The sequence below is a fragment of the Periplaneta americana genome, chromosome 8 (genome assembly GCF_040183065.1).
Source record: "Periplaneta americana isolate PAMFEO1 chromosome 8, P.americana_PAMFEO1_priV1, whole genome shotgun sequence".
Lineage (NCBI taxonomy): Eukaryota > Metazoa > Arthropoda > Insecta > Blattodea > Blattidae > Periplaneta > Periplaneta americana.
In genome coordinates, this window is record NC_091124.1 from 116,182,377 (window position 1) to 116,206,498 (window position 24,122).

The 24,122-nt window shown below is 36.5% G+C and overlaps 1 protein-coding gene across 3 annotated transcripts in view; it reads left to right on the forward strand.

The window, feature by feature from the left end:
* The first annotated feature begins 355 nt into the window (after positions 1 to 355).
* LOC138704977 (probable multidrug resistance-associated protein lethal(2)03659) overlaps positions 356 to 24,122 on the forward strand; it is a 456,593-nt gene continuing 432,826 nt past the window's right edge. For 2 of the 3 annotated variants that reach the window (XM_069833477.1, XM_069833479.1), the window contains exon 1: positions 356 to 476. The gene's annotated coding sequence lies outside the window, so the exon portion shown is untranslated. The remainder of the gene's footprint in view (positions 477 to 24,122) is intronic. The other variant, XM_069833478.1, reaches the window with a different exon arrangement.

Below are 24,122 nucleotides of genomic sequence, written 5' to 3' on the forward strand. Positions count from 1 at the left end.
AGAAATCACTTGTATCTAGAATCGAACTCACGAAGATTAGGCCAAGAATCGAAGAGCATGCAGGAAACAATCTCAGGCAACTCATTAATAAATCACAATCACTAAAGTTAATAATATATTAATCGCATGATTCTCTTTTTTTGTAGTTTAAAACTGGATTATATTTCATAACTTATGAATTGAGCTTAATTTAGTTTAGCTATGTATGATTTGACTTTAAGCATAACAACTTTGGGGGCACAAGCTTGAATGGAAAAGTGTTCCTAGGGATACGGGGAGAAAAGGTTGAAACCGCTTGTAATGAATGGATTTCAGTCCGGCAGTGCGCATGCCCGTAGCTGTTCTGTAGGGTCAGGTCTGACTGGTCTGATCGCTCGCATCGCATGTGGTAGTTGCGGAGGGAGCGGATGGGATAGGAACAGATGTCTGTGTGCTGTGGCCTGTGAGGTTGCGTTGTGTGGGTCGTGTCAGTTGAGGTAATGTACACAAACTTCCATAGTTCAGTTGCTGCCCTAACCTAACATGCATGTCGAAAATTGTCGCTGTTAAACTAAATTAATTAATGTGTGCTTCTTAACGTATTGATTTGTTTCATGTTTGATTGGTGAACATTCTTGTAATGAACTAAGGAAAGATTTATATTATTTAATTAGTTAATTACCTGTTTTTCGTGAAGAATTTATTACATAGACCTGTTGATTTTCATATTTATTTATTTATCTTCGATTATACAAAGATGTTAGTAAGACATTTAATTAATACTCTTTAATATATCCATACAGTCTGTAAGATAGTGACGAATGGTGCAATAGTGAAATGAGAAGTTAGTTACCTGCAGAGGGACCTTCCTCTCCTCTATAGCTACGTTATCACCGTTTTAATTCCGAATATATATATATATATATATATATATATATATATATATATATATATATATACACAAGTCGTCAGTACAAAATAAGTAATATTTAAGATCGTCGGCCTGAGCAGCGCAGTCGGTATAGCGCTGGCCTTCTGTGCTCGATGCTCGAGGTTGCGGGTTCGATCCCGGCTCAGATAGAGGACATTTAAGTGTGCGTAAATGCGACAGGCTCATGTCAGTAGATTTACTGGCATGTAAAAGAACTCCAGCAACACAAAATTTCGGCACACGGGCGACGCTGATATAACCTCGGCAGTTACGAGCGTCGTTAAATAAATCATATTTTTTTTTATTTAAGGCCTATTACAATTTCATTCATACTATTTTTTTCGAAATAGTTTGTCAGTTGTATTTACGCACAGTCTCTTGTAGTTAGAGGTTAGAAATTGAAGATGAGTAAAAGGAGCTTCCAATCAAAATTTCACTTCGACGTGTTGTACAGTATTTTTAGAAGATTGAACCCTCCTTTGTGCAAATGTTGGTGGATATTTTTTCATGCTGTATAACTAGTTATTTTCTACCGGCGCGGTGCTTGCCGGCGTTGCTGTTGAACGTGTAGAAGGAAATTGAAATCGTTTGGAATTAATATTCGTAATATATACAAGGAATATAGCCTGTTACCTGACAAAAATACAAGCTCTAAAGTTCTCCTCTAAATTTTTTTCATGTAAGAATGACTGTACGAAGTACAATTTTAATCAATGATGAAGTTACAAATTCTTCTTTACGCGCAGTCATACTGAATAGGCAGGGTCACATATTTATCATCTGCGTTTGTTTGACTTATTAAGTGACTATGAAGGCCGAGTGCACAGATGAGAGCGAAGCAACTGACAGACCGCGTTCTGAAGACTTAAAAAATTAAACTGAACAATAATATTTTATGTTGTTTACTGTAGCTTGTTAATATAGTTTCTTGTTTTATGGCGTGAATTTAGATTTTATTAAGGATCGCAAGTTCTTTTCCGTTATGAAAGTTGTAGTAAATAAAAATATATTGATTTGACATTTTATTCAATAACCCTCACGAAGAGTAAGCTTAATTTTATTGTCCGTTGTAGATTATATTATCAGATCCGTGGACAAACCACAGTGACACACCATCTTATTGTCTGTGAATAGTCTCTGTAGTTTAAGAGATCTACAACTGAAGAATTGTCTTTAATATTATCGGAATCTATCATTGAGTTAGCGTCTGTAGTTTACAGGGAACATGAAGTAACAAATTACCGGTTGAACATTGTCATCTTTTGCGAAAATCCTCTCAATAAAGAATTTTAGCCTACCTTATCGATATATTGTAAATTGAACAATGCAAACGCGTAAGTAATTCACATGCTACTATTTATTTCGCATGTAGGCTTATCTGTTCTTTCTTTTTTATGGTCTCGTGTCTTAATTTGTTGTTCCCATGTAGCCAGCTGAATATTAACTTGTACGATATTCTGTGCCGCCTGAGTGAAATAAAGGTGATGATGCCAGGGAAGTGAGTCCAAGGTCAAACGCCGAAAGTTACGCAGTATTTATTCTTCGAACCGTTACTCCACAAAGTTGGACTGGCCTATGTAGGCCTACGTGAATTATGGTAACCACGTTTTCGATTTCTGCTGCAATTGTTGCGTTCGAGTGGAGGGGGAAGTGGGTTAGTGTAGAGCCGGATTTATATGTACTAATATTATTAGCCTACTTGGTATAGTTTGTAGGGCTAAACATACAAGCCATGCCCCCTCTCCTTTCAGATGTCATTCCTATCATTTAGTATTCCCATGATACCGTTAAGTCCTTAGTCCTCCTAACTTCCATTTACATATCAGTGCGCGGTTTACAACATGCATTGTCTGGTCTTTGTTATTAAGCTATCTGTTACATTGTAGTAGATAGAAGGAAACAGGCAAAATTGAAATTCTTACAGGATCCAATCGTGGAGAATAGAGATAATTATTTCAATGAAAGACGGGAAGCAAGTCGTACACTTAGGAATAAAAAGAGAGATTACTTGAAGGAAAAACTAAATGAGATAGAAAGAAGATAGTAAGAATAAAAACATTCAAGATTTATACAAGGGTATAAAGGAATTTAAAAACGGATATCAGGCAAGAGTAAACGTGATGAAGGATGAGAATGGTGACTTGCTTGCAGACTCTCATTCAATCCTGAACAGATGGAAAAACTATTTTTGGCAACTACTAAATATACATAGGCCAAATAGAAATGATCGGGACGAAATTCAAATACAAACTGCTGAGCCATTTATACCGGAACCCACACTTTCTGAAGTCGAAATTGCTATAGAAAAATCCAACAGAATTAATACAAGAGGGTGGAAGGGCATTATCTAGCGATCCCAGGCCAGGTCGATGGCATTTAAGTGTGCTTAAATGTGACAGGCTCGTGTCAGTAGATTTATTGGCATGTAAAAGAACTCCTGCGGGACAAAATTCCGGCACATCCGGCGACGCTGATATAACCTCTGCAGTTGCGAGCGTCGTTAAATAAAACATAACATTTGATCTAGCGAAATTTATAAACTTGTACTTGCAACTTGGGAAAAGGAAATTGTACCAGAACAATGGAAGGAGTCCATAATCGTACCTATTTTTAAGAAGGGGGACAAGATTAACTGTAGTAACTTTCGAGGAATATCACTTTTGTTGACGTCGTACAAAATTCTGTCGAATATCCTTCTGCGAAGATTAACTCCATATGTAGATGAAATTATTGGGGATCATCAGTGTGGTTTTAGGCGTAATAGATCGACTATTGATCAGATTTTTTGTATTCGACAGATATTGGAGAAAAAAATGGGAGTATAAGGGTACAGTACATCAGTTATTCATAGATTTAAAAAAGGCGTATGACTCGGTTAAGAGAGAAGTTTTATATAATATTCTTATTGAATTTGGTATTCCCAAGAAACTAGTTCGATTAATTAAAATTGTGTCTTAGTGAAACTTACAGCAGAGTCCGTATAGGCCAGTTTCTATCTGATGCTTTTCCAATTCACTGCGGGCTAAAGCAGGGAGATGCACTATCGCCTTTACTTTTTAACTTCGCTGTAGAATATGCCATTAGGAAAGTTCAGGATAACACAGAGGGTTTGGAATTGAAAGGGTTACATCAGCTTCTTGTCTATGCGGATGACGTGAATATATTAGAAGAAAATCCACAAACGATTAGGGGAAACGCGGAAATTCTAGTTGAAGCAAGTAAAGTGATAGGGTTGGAAGTAAATCCCGAAAAGACTAAGTATATGATTATGTCTCGTGACCAGAATATAGTACGAAATGGAACTATAAAAATTGGAGATTTATCCTTCGAAGAGGTGGAAAAATTCAAATATCTTGGAGCAACAGTAACAAACATAAATGACACTCGGGAGGAAATTAAACGCAGAATAAATATGGGAAATGCCTGTTATTATTCGGTTGAGAAGCTTTTGTCATCTAGTCTTCTGTCAAAAAATCTGAAAGTTAGAATTTATAAAACAGTTATATTACCGGTTGTTCTGTATGGTTGTGAAACTTGGACTTTCACTTTGAGAGAGGAACAGAGATTAAGGGTGTTTGAGAATAAGGTTCTTAGGAAATATTTGGGGCTAAGAGGGATGAAGTTACAGGAGAATGGAGAAAGTTACACAACGGAGAGCTGCACGCATTGTATACTTCACCTGACATAATTAGGACCATAAAATCCAGACGTTTGAGATGGGCAGGACATGTAGCACGTATGGGCGAATCCAGAAATGCATATAGAGTGTTAGTTGGGAGGCCGGAGGGCAAAAGACCTTTGGGCAGGTCGAGACGTAGATGGTAAGATAATATTAAAATTGATTTGAGGGAGGTGGGATATGATGGTAGAGACTGGATTAATCTTGCTCAGGATAGGGACCAATGGCGGGCTTATGTGAGGGCGGCAATGAACCTCCGGGTTCCTTAAAAGCTAGTAAGTAAGTTACATTGTACAAGTAATCACTCGATAGCCGGGGCTAGTTTAGCACGCTCGTAGCACGGGCTAGCGAAATGTCTATGCATAGCACCCTTAGCTACGGCTATCGAGTGATGACTTGTACAGGATTTATATCATATAATATCGCTAACACTGGTTTATGAATACGAAGAACGTTAGTTCGCTGATCATCCACCAGAAGCCCGCTATAAGAATGTCTATGAATATCTGAGTCTTGTGAACCAGGTTTAAAAACTCTAATTGATGATATTGCATCCATTATGCTATACTCAATGTCACATGCAGCGGGCATGTCAATTGATGCCCATAGGAGCAAGCGCGCGCTTTAGAGCTCAGGAGAGCCTGAGCGCTTTACAGCGGAAAGGAAAGAGACAGACGAAAGAGGTAGTATATGCCGCTTGGTCGAGCTATATTCAGGGATGTCCAGCACTGATTCAATAGATAAAGGGAAGAGAACTTATTAAAACTGTATCCATGTTAATTTTTAGATTTGTCTGAGAAGTATAAGTGCATTATAAATATGTAAGTTTTAATTTTAATGCTCATTTTTCACAATTTTGATTTTTTTTATTCAAAAGAAATATTTTCTCAACTTTTCTTATAGAAAAGTGAAATTTTCAGATATAGGCCTATTTATTTAGTAGCCTTACAGAATGTTTTCGTAAATCTAAAACACCGTATATACGTATTACTGAATCTAGTGTATTGAAAATTTTGAAAATATTCGCATGGAAATTGTTTGTAACGAAATGAATTAACAAAGCAACTACTGTTACATCGCAAGCAAAAGATATGTGCCCATGTGTTGTAAAAATGTCAGCTCTATAGCTTCGGCAGATTTCGAGAAAATAATTTAATATCCTGATGATAGGAAGTTGCTCACAAATATCACATTAAATCATAATGCGATAAGAGTTTTGTTATGTAATATTAGTTACACTTAAAACATATACAGTACCTGGGTAACTTTATTTGTACTGTAATATTGTTTTGATTAGTTTATTGATTACTTTTATAAGGCTGAAGATACCATCAATATCAATTCCAACTTATCATGTCATACTCAATCTCTTTCTTTGGAATATCACTTTCTTTATGAATGATGTGTTTCATTCACTTAACCCTTTGATGCACGCATTTGGGAGGGAAATAAAAAATTGTGTTTGCAATGAAATTAAACTTTTATTTGTCTAAGATAAGTGCCTCAAATTTGAAAAATTTGAAAAACTTCCATTTTTGATACAGAAAATGGGTGGTTTCATGGTAAAACCACTATGCAATACTGCAGAACACAATACCTTCAGACTTATTGTGAATGGTAAAGGTAAAGGTATCCCCGTAACATGCCATGATGGCATTTGGGGGGCATGGAGGTAGAGCCCCATGCTTTCCATGACCTCGGCACTAGAATGAGGTGGTGTGGTCGGCACCACGCTCTAACCGCCTTTTACCCCCGGTACTCAATTTTATAGGAGGCTGAGTGAACCTCGGGGCCGTTCTGAAAGTTTGGCAACGAGTAAAAAACCTGCCATCATCTGGGATCGAATCCCGGACCTTCCAGTCTGTAGCCAGCTGCTCTACCAACTGAGCTACCTGGCCGCCCCCTTATTGTGAATGATACAAAAGGAAACAGTTTCTGGTCTCATTAAGGCAAAGTTCCACTTGACATGTGTTGCAGGCCCATTTACTCCTGTGTGGTTGAACTTTGGTGCTACAATAAGCACAGCGTCTTGAAGATCCATGTACAGGCATATGTGCCACCTTGTCAAATCTTTTTTTTCATATGGGACCGTTGGCTTGAAGTTGTGCACAGATTTTAGTACTGTCTTTCTCCCTCTAGGTTTTGGAATATTAGCTGCGACCAAACCATCAACAACAGCCAACCTGAAATTCTTCAGGGTCAGTTCTCCACCTTCACCTCTCAACCAATGTACCAAGAAGGCATTAGTCACAGTGACATCAACAAAATACCAAAATATGCGGTGCCACTAATTTCTGCATTCACTATCAATCTTGTAGAAGGACTTCATATCAGCTTTGTCAACGCAACCCATATGTCCTTCACGAGTTGTGGGCAAGCAATTTCAGTGGTTGTTCCATTCTTCTCTTTCCTTGAAACAGTGGCAACAATAGATGGATCGTGATAATTAGAAAGGAAAAAAATGGACCTTCTCTCCTTCACTTGAGCCAGGACACTCCAGATTATGACGTACGGCTATCACTCTCATCACGTTTCATGTCGTGGTCTCTTCTTTCGTATGTGGTAGATCAATAGGCCCATGTCTAACTGTACCACATACATAGGCCTAGATATTTTGCTGTCTTAGGCCCAATTGTATAAAACTCCCTGACTAAAGATCAACTTTGATCGAAGATCGAAAAGTGAACCGAGTTCAGACACTTCTTCTATTGTATAAAACTTTTCTGCGATCAAATTACCTTGGTTCAAATGCAATCTAAGTTCACGTGAAAAGGATTTGGCAACATCGCATAAACAGGTGAAATACGTGATGCGCGGACAGGTTTGTTCAGTGTTGCCAATCTAGCGACTTTAACTCTTTTTCAACAACAATTTCTTTTAACTTTTATATTGCTTAAATAGGGATTTAGTGACCTTTTTAGCACCCCATAGTGACAAAATTTAATCTTTCTTTGTTGATAATGAGAAATCTAGCGACTTTACAACTACTTTTTGGCGACTTTCCGTACACTCTGTTGGAGACACTGGTTTTTTTGTGCAATGTAAATAATGGCGGAGAATAAGAAGAAGGTTGACTGTTCTCCGAGTTGTTATCATGTTATGGTGTTTGATACTGCTAAACATAATAAAGCTTTATAAAACGACAATTTTCGTTTAGTAATACAGTTGATTGAAAATTTATGAATGTACCTATCATATCCATTAATAATTAATGGTTGTTATAAACATAATATAATTATAGGTTATGTTATTTGATACTGCTGAACAAGATAGAGCCTTATAAAATATAAGATTGTTTGTGTATTAAGGCAAGAAATTGATATATATATATATATATATATATATATATATATATATATGTATATGTACCTATCATATCTATTAATATTAATAATAATGGATATTTTATTTGCACAATCTGTCACTCGTATATTTCAAACAGAAAAGAAATAACTGAACTTGGATCATCTAACTTAATCGGAGAAATTTCTTCAGTCAAAGTTGACTTTAGTTTGAGACAAATTAATCTCAGATTAGACTTTATACAACACAAAATTCCAAGTTCAGCTGAAACAAGGATCAATTTAACCTCTGATCTAAGATTAAATGGTTTATACAATCGGGCCTTAGAGAGATCATCAGATTCAAACTTGTGAAAAAGTTGTCATAAAACACTTTGTGATTGTCACCAGTCATCTCTTCCTTGTAGTCCACACCCGTGGAGTAACTGTCAGCACATCTGGTCGCGAAACCAGGTGGCCCGGGTTCGATTCCCGGTCGGGGCAAGTTACCTGGTTGAGGTTTTTTCCGGGGTTTTCCCTCAACCCAATATGAGCAAATGCTGGGTAACTTTCGGTGCTGGACCACGGACTCATTTCACCGGCATTATCACCTTCATCTCATTCAGACGCTAAATAACCTGAGATGTTGATAAAGCGTCGTAAAACAACTTACTACCTACCTCTTCCTTGTATCCATGATGAATAAGCTGACACAAAAATGGAAAATTTTGTTGGATACGGTAAGCATAACTACCCTGTTTGCATAGTGGTTACTTTTGAAACCACCACATTATTTCTATATTGACGCCACATGTGTCGAAGAAATTACAATCTTGTTACTGAAATATGTTCTAAAAGACCGAAAGACAAATAATACTAAATAGAAAATTACGTGACTGTAATATTTTTAGCATACACCTGAAATAAAAACTCGTAGCGAATCTTCCATACCCCAACTATGCACAACAACATCGGCAATCTTAGTGAACAGGATGGCAACACAAATATAGAGAAAATAAAATTCTTGTACAGTTACTAGGGATCAGTGAAAGCAGTGCAGGAGTTTTGAAATAAAAACCACCCTGTTAGTAGACGAGAAACTCAAATTTAAAAGGTGGTTACGTATTGTAACCACTGCGCTTTAAAGGGTTAATACAGTATAATTATACTACTATGGAATTTAAGTGAATACTCCTTCTTAACTCTCTATTATGATATTAACATTTAAAACACAAGTGCAATATTAAAAAATCAGTATTAGTACTTTTGTTTTACAGATAATATAGATAAAATCAAACAGAAAGAAGTCCTATAAAAATAACGACATAAAATTTCACGTTCCGTTTGAAGTTTGTGCACCACTGTTTTCTTAATCCAACAGGCTGCTTATTCATATACACAACTCATCCTCTTTCCATACTTAGCACTTGATGCCCGCGCACGACGTCAAGGTCAGAAAAATGCGCATGCTTTGACATCACTGACATAAAAGTATAAATCCGGATTCTACTTTCGAGGAGTAGGCAAGTGGTCCTGTACGATCCAAGCATTTCAGTACAGAAGTTTAGTTAAATATTTCTAGTCTTTTAGTGCTTAGAGTGAAACAAGTAATTAGTTTCTTATCCAAGTGGAAGGGAAAGCAATAAAAAAGAGGGGAGGAGAGGGAGACTTTGCTAAATGTGCCTGAAACTTTAAGTGCGCATTCCTTGCTACAGTCTTCATTCATATTCCTTATATTTTTTTTTAAGTTTTCAAGTATATTGTAAATTCTAATCGATTAAATATTTCACCCTTAGCGAAACAGAAAAAAATCTATACCGTACTTCGATTAAGAATTTTTGACAATTTTTCACTGCGTATTATAAATTTGTTCCTTATGTTATGAGTGTGATATTCATAAACCTGTAAGTCTACATTTGAGAAAACAGGCTGCAGAAAACACTATAAGAAATTCATGTAAATTGATTCAGTAGTTTCAGAGAAAAATGTATTTAAGTTTGAAAAATCTTAACTTACAAAAAACTGATTAAAAAAAGAAGGATGTATAAATTACATGTCCCGGTATATGTAAAGAGACCATTTAACGGACTAACCGCAGAGAAACTTCCTATAATATGTAGGCTATATTGTTTCTAAGATAAATTTTGAACCTTTTTTTTAAATACAAAATAAAACGTCACCCCAAATCACTTCCCAGTTCCCGTATCCTCAGATCAATTGCAACGGGAAGAATAAAGGGACAAATTCTTTGATGGAGATTAATAATAATAATAATAATAATAATAATAATAATAATAATAATAATAACTTATACTCTAGTATTTTCCATACGTTTCCGATGTCGCTGCTTTCAGGATATTTTGATCCCACAGTAAGTACTTCCTGGTTGTGTGGTCAGCATATCAGTTCGCCACGACTTGAGCTACAACTATGCACGAATGACAGTTGCACATTACTATAGCTTTTGATTTCGTTAACTATAATTGTACAGTCTGTTCACTGTATTTTTAATCCTAATACCAACAAAGGTACCGCAGTGGCAGATTTACAATTCTGCTGCCCGTAGGCACCCAAGAATTTCCCGCCCTCCTTTTTCCTTAATATGTACACTTGGTCAAAATGAAAGTGGCCGGTCTCTTGGGCAGCGAAAATTTTCTAGGTCTCTTCGGTGAGCGCGCATTTCACTACCGTAAACCTCCGTGCGCCGCTTTAGTTAATTTCATAATACAAGGGGCTGATTTGGGCTACCTCCACAGCATGCTTCGAATCCCCGTAGAGAATGTTTTGTTTTCTCCTTTCTTTTATTTTTTACAACTCCTTTTAGTGGAATATAATCAAATAATTTAGCTTATGCTAATTCATGTTACTTACAGATAATTACAAAATTGGTGAAAATTTGTTGTTATAATTCCAGGAAATCAGGATATATTTTGTCATCAGAATTATGGTTTTTCTTGTTTACATTACTACGTTTAGGCCCTGATAATCACGGATTTAGATTAGCATATTCCCTATAGCACAATTTGCAAATTAATTATTGCCAATTATTTAACCGTCAACATATTTACTGAATGTTCTTAGGCAATAGAGTGCAAAGCAAATAGATTAATAAAATAATTAACACAGCATTTTAATATGAAAGCCCCTAATTGTCGTCTTTAGTGTTACTTCCATCTAGCATCAAAAGTTTCTATTAACACGGAAAAAAAAAAGCGAAAAGTATTCTAAGGATAAAAAAAGACAAAATCCTGTTATATTTTCACTGATGCATTAAAAAAAAAAGTTTAGTCACTCCACGAAGATTTCAACATGCAACCTCACGAACTCTTATCTACCGCTCTACAAACTACGCTAACAGTTCTACTAGAGTTAGAATGGCATTGTAACGAGCAATGATTATACTGCACTTGAGCACCTGTTATGCAGTATTTAGTGTTCGTGTTACAATATTCACTGTTTAGTCCACACCTGTGGAGTAACGGTTAGCGCGTCTGGCCGCGAAACCAGGTGGCCCGAGTTCGATTCCCGGTCGGAGCAAATTACCTGGTTGAGGTTTTTTTCCGGGGTTTTCCCTCAACCCAATATGAGCAAATGCTAGGTAACTTCCGGTACTGGACCCCGGACTCATTTCACCTTCATATCATTCAGACGCTAAATAACCTGAGATGTTGATAAAGCGTCGTAAAATAATCTACTAAAATAACAAATTCACTGTTTAAACACTCCGAACGATCTGTCTGCTTTAAATCTCGGAAATACACGATTCGAACTCAGACGCCGACCACTTTCATTTTGACCCAAGTGTACAGCTGTCAAAAGAAAAAGTGGCCGCTCTCTATATCCGTTACAAATCGGAGACAGGCGATGTTACATGTTGTTGGAACATGATACCTGCTATATACAGTTATAATTAAATTATTCAACTCATAGCGTAATGGTAGCATTCCCGGCTGGTATTCGTGAGGTCGTGTGTTCGAACACCACAGAGTGCTTTTTATGTTTTTTAAGGTAGAGAGAAATTGTAATAATTGCTGCTGTCTCTTTTATGACTGTTTCAGTAGGCCTAATTAACATCAGGTTCATGAATGCATTATACCATGACTATAATTATTTATTATGGCATTATGGCTGCAAATGGAAGAAAGGAAAGAAAGAAAAAAATTATACTCTACAAAAATATCTTCCGTGGCATGAACAAAACAAGCATAGCATTGGCGTATGCTGAACCCGGAGTGTGGATGTTCTGTTAAAAATATATAATTGATCTATAGTCGCACGAGTTTAGTATAAATTCATTAACTACTCTGCTACGTAAGTAAATAAACCATCTGCTGTTCTATCAGCACTAACATCTGCAAAGCTCAAGAATCTTTCATAGACATAGTGGAGAACTTTAGATAGTTGAGATTTGTTCTCAATATCAGAAGTTTCATCAGGCATTATAGCTGCAAATGAAACTGAGTTAATTCAATTTTTTATTTCTTCTTTTTCTACATCAGTAATAACTTTTATGATATCATTTTGAATCATTGGAGAAGTTCCTGGAAACACTGTGGAAGAATTTAGATGGTTTTCTAAAAGTAAACCATATTTTTTAACACATTCAAAAATTATAAAAAAAAATTTTCTTTGTTCAAAGAACTATCTGATTCGTCATGTCCCCGTAGAGGGAGCTCTTAGCAGTTAGCTAGAAGTAAAATGGTGCCAATGATTCGTATTAATACAGCTCCATTTTTCTTTTCCCCTTCGTTGTATTTATTGGTATCAGTTCTTCGTTGATCATCAAGTAAAGTATCAATTCACTTGAATAATTTCAAGGGAAAAATTGCTCCGGGGCTTAGCGCACGAATGCCCCATCGACTGAGCTACCCCAGGAACCATACACGACACCGTCACAGTTCTTCCCTTTATATCCACACAACTCATCCCCATTTAAGTTGTGTGGATATAAAGGGAAGAATTGTGCAAATGCTGGGTAACTTTCGGCGTTGGACCCTGGACTCATTTCGTTGGCATTATCACCTTCATCTCATTCAGATGCTGTAAAACCATAGCAGTTGAAAAGCGCCGTAAAATAGCCAATAAATAAATAACCATCGATTTACTTCCTGGAAATATAAGTACTAACGTCTTTTCAATTTTACTTTGCCAACTTTGTAGTGCAGTTGTACAATATTTCTTAGCAAGTGTAAAAAAGGATTAGTTTAAATTCCTTGTATTTGCGCAATAACAAAGTGTGAAAACAGAGGAGGAAAAACTGTGGTCATAAAACATAATTTATCATCGATATCCAAAGGCGCAGGCTGTTCGAGAAAGGTGGATATATTTGCGTAACACAGCAGATAGGTTTAGACCTGAAATATCGTATATTTGTTCCATCATTTCAATAACTCTGATTATGATCGTGATCTTAAACCAGAATTATTAGAGTTACCATAAAAACTGAAACTAAAGAATTCAGCCGAACCTTGTTATTTTATTGTTACCTAGTAATAGACAGTGTGATATTCGAAAGGACGAACGCGATGCAAGGTTTTATTTAAGCAATTGGAAAAACTTTTGTGTGAAGTTTTGAAGTCGGGTACATCAAACACATGTAGTGAAAGTGAAAATACCGAAGAGCAGGTAAATGAAAAAGTTGTTAAAATTCGAACAGTGAAAGGTAAACTGCAAAAAGAACTACAAGTAGCAAATGACAAAAAATTTCAATTAGAACTTGAGAAATAGCCAGGGACAGGTATTTATGGAGATTAATTATATCATTTGTGTTTTGTAATATTGTTGGAGATTGATTTGTACTCTTGGCGGAGATTAATGAAAATTTTGGAGAATAAAATTATTTCAGAATTGGAGTAATTTATTAACTCGGTATGAATATTACTTTCCAAATAATTAACATTAAAGATTCGTTGGATTCTAGTAAAGTTGTGGTATGGCCAATAGACAATATTTATTGGATTGAGACTGTATTCAACACACATTCATTAAGAACGAAAAAAAAAAAAAAAAAAAACTTGCAGCCCTCAAATTAACACTTTCAAATTATTAGTCAGATATTGAATTCTCCGTCTTTTGAGTTTACTAATGTAATCAGAACACCTGGAATACCATGTAATGTAGCTTCTTGGATATGTAACAAATTCAAGTTGAAAAAAATCTGAAAAAAAAAAAAACTCAGAATATGAAATTCGCTATAAAACGACGCAATAGTAATAATTCGCGAACGTGTTCATATTTCGCTATTAGAACTCTATTTTGCGATTTGTCGTGATTGTTTTATCCGCATATTAATAATCAGAATCGCTTAATTCGTAAAGATTAGTAAAAATCTATTGTATATCTGTTATGTCGTGATTTTCGCGATCTCCATAAATACCTGGCCCTGGAAATAGCTTTCAAAATCTAAATAATTTATTGTTAAGTATGAACAACTCGTTTCAACATAAAACCACTACTCGTGGTTCATGTTAACGATATTTCAGTAGTTGTGACACTTCATGCAATTTCGAAAAGACGTTCAGAATATGTAAGGAATATTACCCCTCACCGGTGCATGTACTTTACGTAAACGTCTTTAGACAACTGAGTGTCCGCCAGACTTAATTAAAATGGAGAAAAATATGGTGTTGTGTTGCGACACAATGAAAATAGACAGTGATATTATTATCTTGTTATAAGTTATGACAATAAGCGACTGGTTCTATGGGCCATACAATAAAATTATGGTCAGGTCATACTTGTTTGTAGTTTAATTATATGTTTGATTGCACTGTCACGCCTTCATTATTAGAGAAAAATAATCATCTCTGTAGAAGCCTCTGGTTCTAAAGTATGTGCTCTCGTCAGTGACATGGCCCTCAAAATTAGAAACTACGGAAAGACTTGGAAATTAATGTAAGTCAGACACATATTTCAAATGATGTGACATCTGGGCGTAGAAACTGAGGTTTGTGTGATATATCGCATGCGCAGAAACTAATGAAGAACCTTTTACTATACAGGGGAGCTAGACTATTTCGGAAACTGGAGTATGTGTTAGGCCAGCAGTATCAGAAGATTTAAAACATATGGGCGGAGTTAACAATGACAGCTAAATCGAAGTCTTAAAGTAAATAATTAAGAAAAAAGTGAATTGATTGAAACGTTAGTTGATTATCTTTCGTACCGATTGAAGAAGAAATGTGCGTGCGTGTGTGTGTGTTTTTTTTTTTTTTTTTTTTTTTTTTTTTTTTTTTTTTTGCAAACTCTTCTATAGTGGAGAAAAAGAAAACTGTGAAAGTAAGAAATCCGATTTGGTTACAGTGTGTTTCACGTAAAAATAGTCGTCTTTCTGTTGATTGGCTTCGTGTGGTTTACAAATTTCAAAAGTGTTGTGAGGAATAACATGGGACTACATTAAACCTGTTCAAAAACGTAGCACAAACATTTGCTAATATACTGAACGAAAAGATCTCTAGTAGGCCTACAGATTAATTCGTTATTGAATGATACTCAAGAACTCTATCATTATGAAAGCTCTCAAAGGCAGAAAAGTAAATCGTCTACAACTAGTCGTGAAGCAGCGAAGAAAATTAAGAAAATCGCGAACAGTAGATAGAGCACAATAACATAATATTCTTCTCAGAGAGTCTTTCTGTATTATTTTCATATCCCCATTGTAAAGAAATAAGAATTTTAACAATGCTCCACAATCTATAAAAAGCCCACAATAATTGAAAAATTGTTTGGGATCAAAATTGAGTGCCATAAAATGTCTTCGGAGCCTTGCTTTCCATAGTACGAGGCATGTTACACAAGTTCCAGCCTTGACGGCAGATGACGTCACGAGCAGTAGGGGGTGTTCTCGTGGCCACTGTCTTTTTCTTGGTTTCAAGCACAGCCGTGATTTGCGGATGTATACAATTTGTTGACAACAGGATTAGAAGTGCAGTAAATTTATAGTAGGAGCCAGCGATTTTAGCAGACGGATTTTTTTTAATTTGAACTCCAGAGCGAGTTACTCACCGATGCAAGGTAGGCTGATATCTCTGCAGCAAGCAAACTGAAGCTGGAATGGGTAGGACATAAGAGTAAACATACAGGCTCGAGATCCGAGTGGACTTAGATGGACAGCCACTTCTAAAAAACTATGCACATAAAGCTAAACCATAGAACTACAGTGGTCTATAATGTGTGCATGTACGTATATGAAAAGGGACCAGTTTCCGGCACACATTTTCGAGATAATTCCAGTTGCCGGTGTATAGTCTTTTTCTCGTTACTACAAAGTATAAAGACAATCTATATAATGAAAAAAAAAAAACTATTCTATAATCAACAGATTGACTGATTCGTCAACTTAAACATCCTTAAACCCTATACGTAGGTTTCTGTTAATCCTTAGTTAATAGATAATACTGAGTTTTACGAAATACGAACGAGTTGGAAAATGGGAGGTAGTACAGATCAAAATAATTATACCGATTTATTTTTTTTATCAGCCTTTAAATTTAAAACTAAGACTCTCATAAAATTGGTTTAGACTATTCATCTCATCTCTCAGAATTGTTTCTAAAATGTATAAGGAATGTAAAAAAATTCTATTTCATGTACTCCCTTCAAATAACTTTTGAGTTTTTTTCACCTCCTAACGGAGCAGAGAGGAGAGAGAGAAAGGAGTTGACGGTCTTAAAAATTCGCTAAAGTATGTTTACCTAGAGACTTAAAATTTAAAATGAAGGTTACTCCTCACAATTTCGGTTAAACATTCTTAGATTCTTTAAATACCATCTCCTAAGGTACTGGTGAAAAGGCAGAAGGGAGTGAGAAATCTCATGTCATCTGATCTCGACGAAAATCGATATCTGGGGATCTTTGCGATCACAGAATACGAATAAGGTATTATTTTGTCCGACTTTGTCCCTAAAGTGGTGGAGTGGGCTTTCGAAACGAAAATTAAGAATAATAAAATTTGTGCGTATTCAGTATGGCAGTTTCATTACTATGAATTATATTAAAAAAATAAAACACCGGATAACGCAGGTAGACATGAACACAGTTAACACATGTACAGTATTTAAGGGGGTAATGTAACACCTTTCGATAGTATACATTTAGTAAAATCCAAAAGTATAACTTCTACATATTCTGAATGGATTTTGTGTTGGAATTTAGTATAGCCATCAACCAATACCTCTAGATCATACCTGCACAAACAGCGCTCAACGAGCGCGCGCGCTCCTTCAGAGCGGAAGAGCTGTGTTTACCGCTCGCCGAAACTGAGAGGAAGATGCGTCAGAATGACAGACTTGCTATAGGTAGAGGAGAGGAAAACGATCACTCAGCTATCTAGTGGAGTGCAGTGTGTAGGCCTATTCTCAGTAACTGTTTCACGTTGCTTACCTACTGCTACAGTACAGTATGGAGGAATCTAAAAGACGAAACATAACATTTAACATTTAATGATTTACAGATCGAACTTACTGATCTTCAATGTGACCTAAGGGCTAAAGACCGTTTGAATAATACTACTAGCCTGGTTGAGTTTTACAAGCCTAAACATTAGCAATAATATCCACGACTACACAGGCTGGCTGTGAAAATGATTGCTATGTTTGGCTCAACATTTATATTTGTGAGCAACTGTTTTCTATAATAAACTTTAATAAAGGCAGACATCGAACATTTGTAATGCTAGGTTTACACGGCGACAGTTTAGAGCGAGAGAAGATCTAAAGTATCAGGAGAGCTCTCTAACGGAGTGTTTACACGGTGACAGAATATAGCTTCTCTAAACCCATTAGCGAGCTCTCATGAGATTTATATAACTCTAAACTCTCATGTTACTCTCCGGACCGTTTACATGGTGCAGACAGTTTAGAGTGAGGGAAAGTGTTACGAGCATATAGAAAAGAACAGGCTGGTCAGTGCGTTTACAACTATGGCAGAAACACAACGTTTTTCGGCCGCTGTAGTGTGCAATTCTTCTGAATTGAAGAAGGCAGAGGAGAAATAGACCTACGTGGGAAAAACCCTGGATATCTCGCCGGAATACGCATGGAGCTTACACATCGGACCTGTAATTGGCAAAAAAGACACAACTATGAGGATTGTCATTAGTATAAAGGAAAGGCTGTTGGTCACATTACGCTTCCTAGCAACAGGTTTATACCCTAAACACATTATTTTATTGTTCTTAACAGAATAAATTATGAATAATATAATAATAATAATAATAAATAAATAAATAAATAAACATATGAAAATGGTAGACTACATTGCTCATGTAAAATGTATTAAATTTCTTTCATTATGTTCGAAAAGGTATGGTGTATGAATTGAACAACAGGAAGGTAGTGCCTGAGTTTATAATATGTAATATATTTTCATATCAAAAATGACAACCATTTATTTTAATATAATTGATACGTAGAAGTTTTGAACTTACGTCTATTGACCATAAAATATTGTACGAAGCATTTAATACGCAACGATGAGTCCTTTAAATGCCCCAAATGTCAATGTCAATAAGTGATCTGCTACAAATATCTAGAACCGAACAGCGCTCTGAGCGGCGGAATTGCGTCTCTACATTTACACGGCGAGAGTTTAGAGAAGAGAGGGCTAGAGATTATAGCTGAGTATAGCTCGTGCGGAACCTGGTGAAACTTGGAGGGAGAGAACAGTATTGTGGTGTGGGATCGACTACCGACCGATGTTATGTGACGAGATGCGTTACACCCTCCACTCTTAACCGCCTGTAGAACTGGTTTCTCCATCAAGCTCAAGCTTTACCAGGTTCCGTTCGAGCTATATCACCGTGTAAACGGTTTTGAGAGTAGGTATCTCGTTGACTCTAATTAGATATTAGAGAGACTAAATAGAGCGGCCTTGAAAACTGCTCTCGCCGTGTAAACATCCTGGACAAAGAACTCGCATATGCTATCAACTCTCATTATAGCTACTCTAAATTATTCAACTCGAACTTTTTCATAAACTCTCGCGACAGAAGCAGTATAAATCACGGCCAAAAACAATGGAGTGTCGAAGACACGAAGATTGATTGAAGCATATGAATTGGAAAGTTATTTGTGGAATGTGTTTAACAAGAATTACAAGAATAAGGACCTTGAGAAATCAGGCATTGTCAAAATTAGCTGAGACTGTTGAGGCGTCTGAATTGGCTTTTACTTTTGTTAATTTATTGTAATTTGGCCGTAATTTTAGGAAGGTCCATTGTTTTAGTTGTTAATTATTTTGTGGGTTTTATTCTTGCTTATTTATTTGCTGGAGGAGGTGCAGCGAAAGCTCCATAACCTCCAGTAAGTGCGAACTGTAATAATAATAATAATAATAATAATAATAATAATAATAATAATAATATTATTATTATTATCACTATTGTTTTATTATTATTATTGTGCAATTATCACCATTCACTTGATGTGGAATATTTTCTATATTCCTTTAATACTATTGATAATGCATCATATTAATAATAATAATAACGCTCACCTAGTACATTACAAACAAATCACATAACTGGTACAGTGGGGTCTGTACCGGTATCTGTGAACAAGAATATAGTTATAATTTAACAAAACGAAATAGGCACAACTATTACACTGTATTAGTAGAACCATTATAAACACAATATTATAATGAAAGAAGATGAACAATGTTATGTGAAAAATTGTTTTTTTTTTCTTTGAACACTCGGTCTCTTTTGAGGAGCTTAAACGCAATCAGTCATTTTCATCGCAAATTCTGCATACTTTTTTTTTTTAACATTGGAGGTAAATTGGACTTTGGCCCTTGTAGCAAGAATATTTTTTTCCTCTTTCATTTTGGGGGGCACAAAGCACTTCTTCGTCTTCTTCTTCTTCTTCTTCTTCTTCTTCTTCTTCTTCTTCTTAAGAACCACTTCTTCAGCTGCATCCGTTGCCTTTCTTTCATGAGGAAGCCTGAAAATTGTCTTTATACAGGGTTCCTACAAAAGACCTTTCCGGTTTCGAACACATGTAATTTACGTGCTTTGAATCTGAGGTGCATGAAAATAGTACCAATGGAAAGAGAAACTCCAAACGTTTAGTTTCTTGACTTAAAGATGTTCAATGTGTCCCCCCCCCCTTAGTAAAACGGTACACATAAAGCCGATTTTCCGATCTTCAGATTCTGAGGTTATGTCTGTTCACCTTACCAGAAAGTTGAAAATGACGTCGTCAGAAAACACCACGGAACGAATAAATTCATCATCGTTAAAGTCTACATACTTGTGCAAAAATTTCTTCGTAGCACTTTGTCCTCTGGTATTAGGGCTTGCAGCAACTGTAGTAGGTATGGATGGAGTCGCAACCGATTGCGAAGAATCGTGCCTTCAAATCTGTGTACCATTAACGGATTTTAGGCCCACTGGGTGGATCTGCACCAAACTTTGTTCGGTAATGCTTTTGTATATTAATAACCGACTGGTTCACATGAAAATTAAGCTCTTCTGTCGTCTATAGCAGCCATTTCGCCTCAACAATGAACAAATTTGTTTATATGCACTATTATGAGGTGTGTTATCAAGTAGGGAAACAATGTTAACACAACTAAACTTTTTGAGTTTCTCTTACCATTGGTACTATTTTCATGCATCTCTGATTCATAGACTGTAAATTACATGTGTGGCGACTTGAGCTATAATTTGCATATTTTTGATCAACTCCGTCCTTCGTGCAATTATAGTATTCTATACGAATAAATAAATAACGACTCGCCCAACAATATTAGCCTTCCTACATATTCCTTGTCATGGATGGGTTTTTGAAGTTCTTCTCCCAGTCATTTCACAAGAATTTTCGGGTTTTCACTTCTTAAATGATAACTTCTTTCTCATTTCTTGACAATTCATAACTTGCAATGGTGAGCGGTGCCGCTAAAAACTCAAACAAGTGCGAGCGGCCAGGGGCGTGTAGCGTTGTCCTTGAACCAACTTCCCCTCCAAAACGCCGCTCCGCTCACACTATGGCCAACTGCATTTGCTAACATGCGTTTGTGATTCATCCACGCCGCCACTCAACGCGCCGCGCCGCTTGCCGCTTGCACTGTGACCGAGCCCCAAATATTTTCCTAAGCACTTTATTCTCAAACACACTTAACCTCTGTTCCTCTTTCAAAGTGAGAGTCCACGTTTCACAACCATACAGAACAACCGATAATATAACTTTTATAAATTCTAACTTTCAGCTTTTTTGAAAGCAGACTGGATGACAGACGCTTGTCACCCGAATAATAAACATGTACTTCTCATATTTATTCTGCGTTTAATTTCCTCCCGAGTATCAGATATTTGAATTTTTCCTCCTCTTCGAATGATAAATTTCCAATTTTTATATTTCCGTTTCGTAAAATATCCTGGTCACGAAACATCATCATATAGGCCTACTTTGTGTTTTCGGGATATACTTCCAAATCCGTCTCTTGTATATTGATTATTTATTTATATAAGCTTACTGTTAAATCCTCTTGACTGAGGTTCTGACAGATATGTACATCTATTATCAGGCAGTACATCTCACTTTGACGATATGTGTCAGAGGAAGAACATTTGTTTGTATGCATCTGAAGTCTGATTAGTGTAATACGTAGCTAGTTGGCGATGTATGAAATGGAGGGGGAGAGGAACTGGCCACCCTACCCCATTATGTCCTGACCTAGTTGTCTCATATGTGGTGCCTTGGTATCACTCGTGAGGTTGTGACCTGTCTTCGGACAGTTAATTAAGCAACAACATTACTGTTAAATTAAGGATATTACTCGTTCGTTGCGTTCATTTTATATTGAAATGAATAGTGACATTTATATTAACTTTCAAGGTTCATGACTTAAATGCTATAAATTTATGTTCCGTAGGTGATGATAGAAAAGTTTTGGAATGTATAAAGCAGGTTGGGTGCAAACAAATCTCAAAGGAACTACCGACAGAAAACCTAGCATAAACGAAAGTTCATCTTCGTACTTACGTGCATATAACATCGTTTAATTTACGTATTCCTTCCCAAAGCAACGATGATCGACTCTTTGGAGTGGAAATTCAATGGTCTATTGCGTGATTTACGTAACATTCTCAGACCCGCCACCGTATGAGCAGTGAGACATGACGGTAGTATTCTGGTGTAGAGAATAACAATTGAAAGTGAATTAAAAACGGGAAATGAGGCATATCTCATATAGTAAAAGTAATTACCCCAACCAAAAATTGCATACATATAGGTATATAAATAATGAGAAATGACAGGAAGGTCAATTTGCCCAGCTAATTTAAAACTAATCAAATGTAAGTATAATTACGTAATGTAAACTGTAAACAAAACCACTATAGCACAAGTGTTTTACAATACTGAAGAAACACTGAAATTGCTTCCCGGATAAGCGATGGACGACAGACCGCAGCTTTCAGACTTCGAATCTGATCGAGGAATATAATTTATTAGCAAGTTATAATTCTGATAAAGTAGCTGTATCGGGATAGGCATCCTTGGTCCGTGCATTTTGTTTACAAACATTAATTAGTTGTCCCTGTCCCCAGCCAGTTCACTGATATTTTAACTGGGGGGGGGGGGAGCGCTTTTCCCAGCAGTTAGAGTTTTAGCTAGTAGAAGGTGGTAGTGTTCTAAAGCAAGTCAAGGCCCTATCCTATACAGCTGTGCAGCCTATTGTTAAAATAAAGCCACCGATTGAAAATTACCTAAATGTCATTTACGGTTAGGAAGGCAATAAAAATAAAACAAATTATCTGTGGTCTGTTCATATGCTTTGTTATAAACAAAATACAAATTAGTTTCTTTGATTTAGCAGTTGAGTTCAGTGTTTAGTTGGAACATAGAATGCAGAGAGAGAGAGAGAGAGAGAGAGAGAGAGAGAGCATTACCGTACCTTAGTAGATAATCCTTGACTGCCTAATCTCAAAGATATGCTTTAAAGACGAAAGTTCTCATTGCTCACAGCACCGGTGATGTCGTTCCTGGGAACCTGTCAAAACGCCCATCTGTCAACCCTAGGGTATGTCAGTACGAGTATTCTCCACTAACATCATTATGCTCTTTTAAATGCGACTTAGTTCATGGTGGTCGCGGCTTTTTAGCCATCCAAAACAACACGAACCATTCGCTCTTAAGCAACGCTGGCTAGTAGTTTCACTGTTAAGACTAATATAAGGCGCTGTTGGTTATGGAAAGTTAAATATTACGTACCTACACCCAGACAAAATATTGTAGCACGAAGAAGATGAGACGTATGAACTAAGCGTCGTGGGAAAAACATTGTATTAAGTAACCAGATGTATGCTTTATATTATGTTAGGTGTAGACTGTAGTCAAGTAGCCTATGCCTGTAAATTTTAAATGCATACGTATGCCTTAGTATTTGGGTTTTAATAGTATTGTTACCCACATATATGTATATTGAAGATCTCATCAGCTATTGTGTAGTGGTCATTGTGGCAACGTCGCATCAACATTACGCAATGCTGTCAGGTGCATAGTTACGACGACTTGGGTATACCTACATAACTAACGTACCATAGCTCCCCTAGCAGTCTACTTGCATACCTGTCCTCCTGCATGAACTTTAGTTCTACTCTCTGGCGTTGTTTATTCATACTAGACTGTTACGGGTGAAACGTAAGCCGAATCTCCTGTCCTCATTCATATTTGAAGTCTCTCACCGATCAATATGTTAGGGGAAAACTATAACATGACCTTCACCGTCCGCTATAAATTAATCTCTTTCCTTTCTCTGTCAATTGAAAATCGGATAGATAGGTGAGCAGACCCAATTGCAAGTCGCTGACGGCTTCTTATTCAGGAGCCCGCAATTCGGTTCCTAATGGTTTGTAGTAATGACAACGGTTCTGACTCAGGCTCTAGTACTAAAGCTGCTTTCGCTTTTCTCGAGTGTTGCGACTCACAGATTTTGAAATAGATGCAAACTGTAGTTCAGATGAATGACTGTAAATGAACTTGGGACAATAAGCTCGTAATGTACCATCTCATTGTAACAGAATAGAATCGATATTTTAAACTTGTAGAGTTCACACACATGAATAAGAGATGAGCTATATTATCTCTGGGCAAAAATTAACAAGTGCCCCAGTTACATAAAAGTAACTGTTACAATCACCATTTCCAAGTGATTTGTAGAAACACCTCTCGAAAGACCCACAAACCTGAAATATAATTATTCATAAATAGTACAAATGTGCGTTGTCCACGTAATTTCTAAAATACAA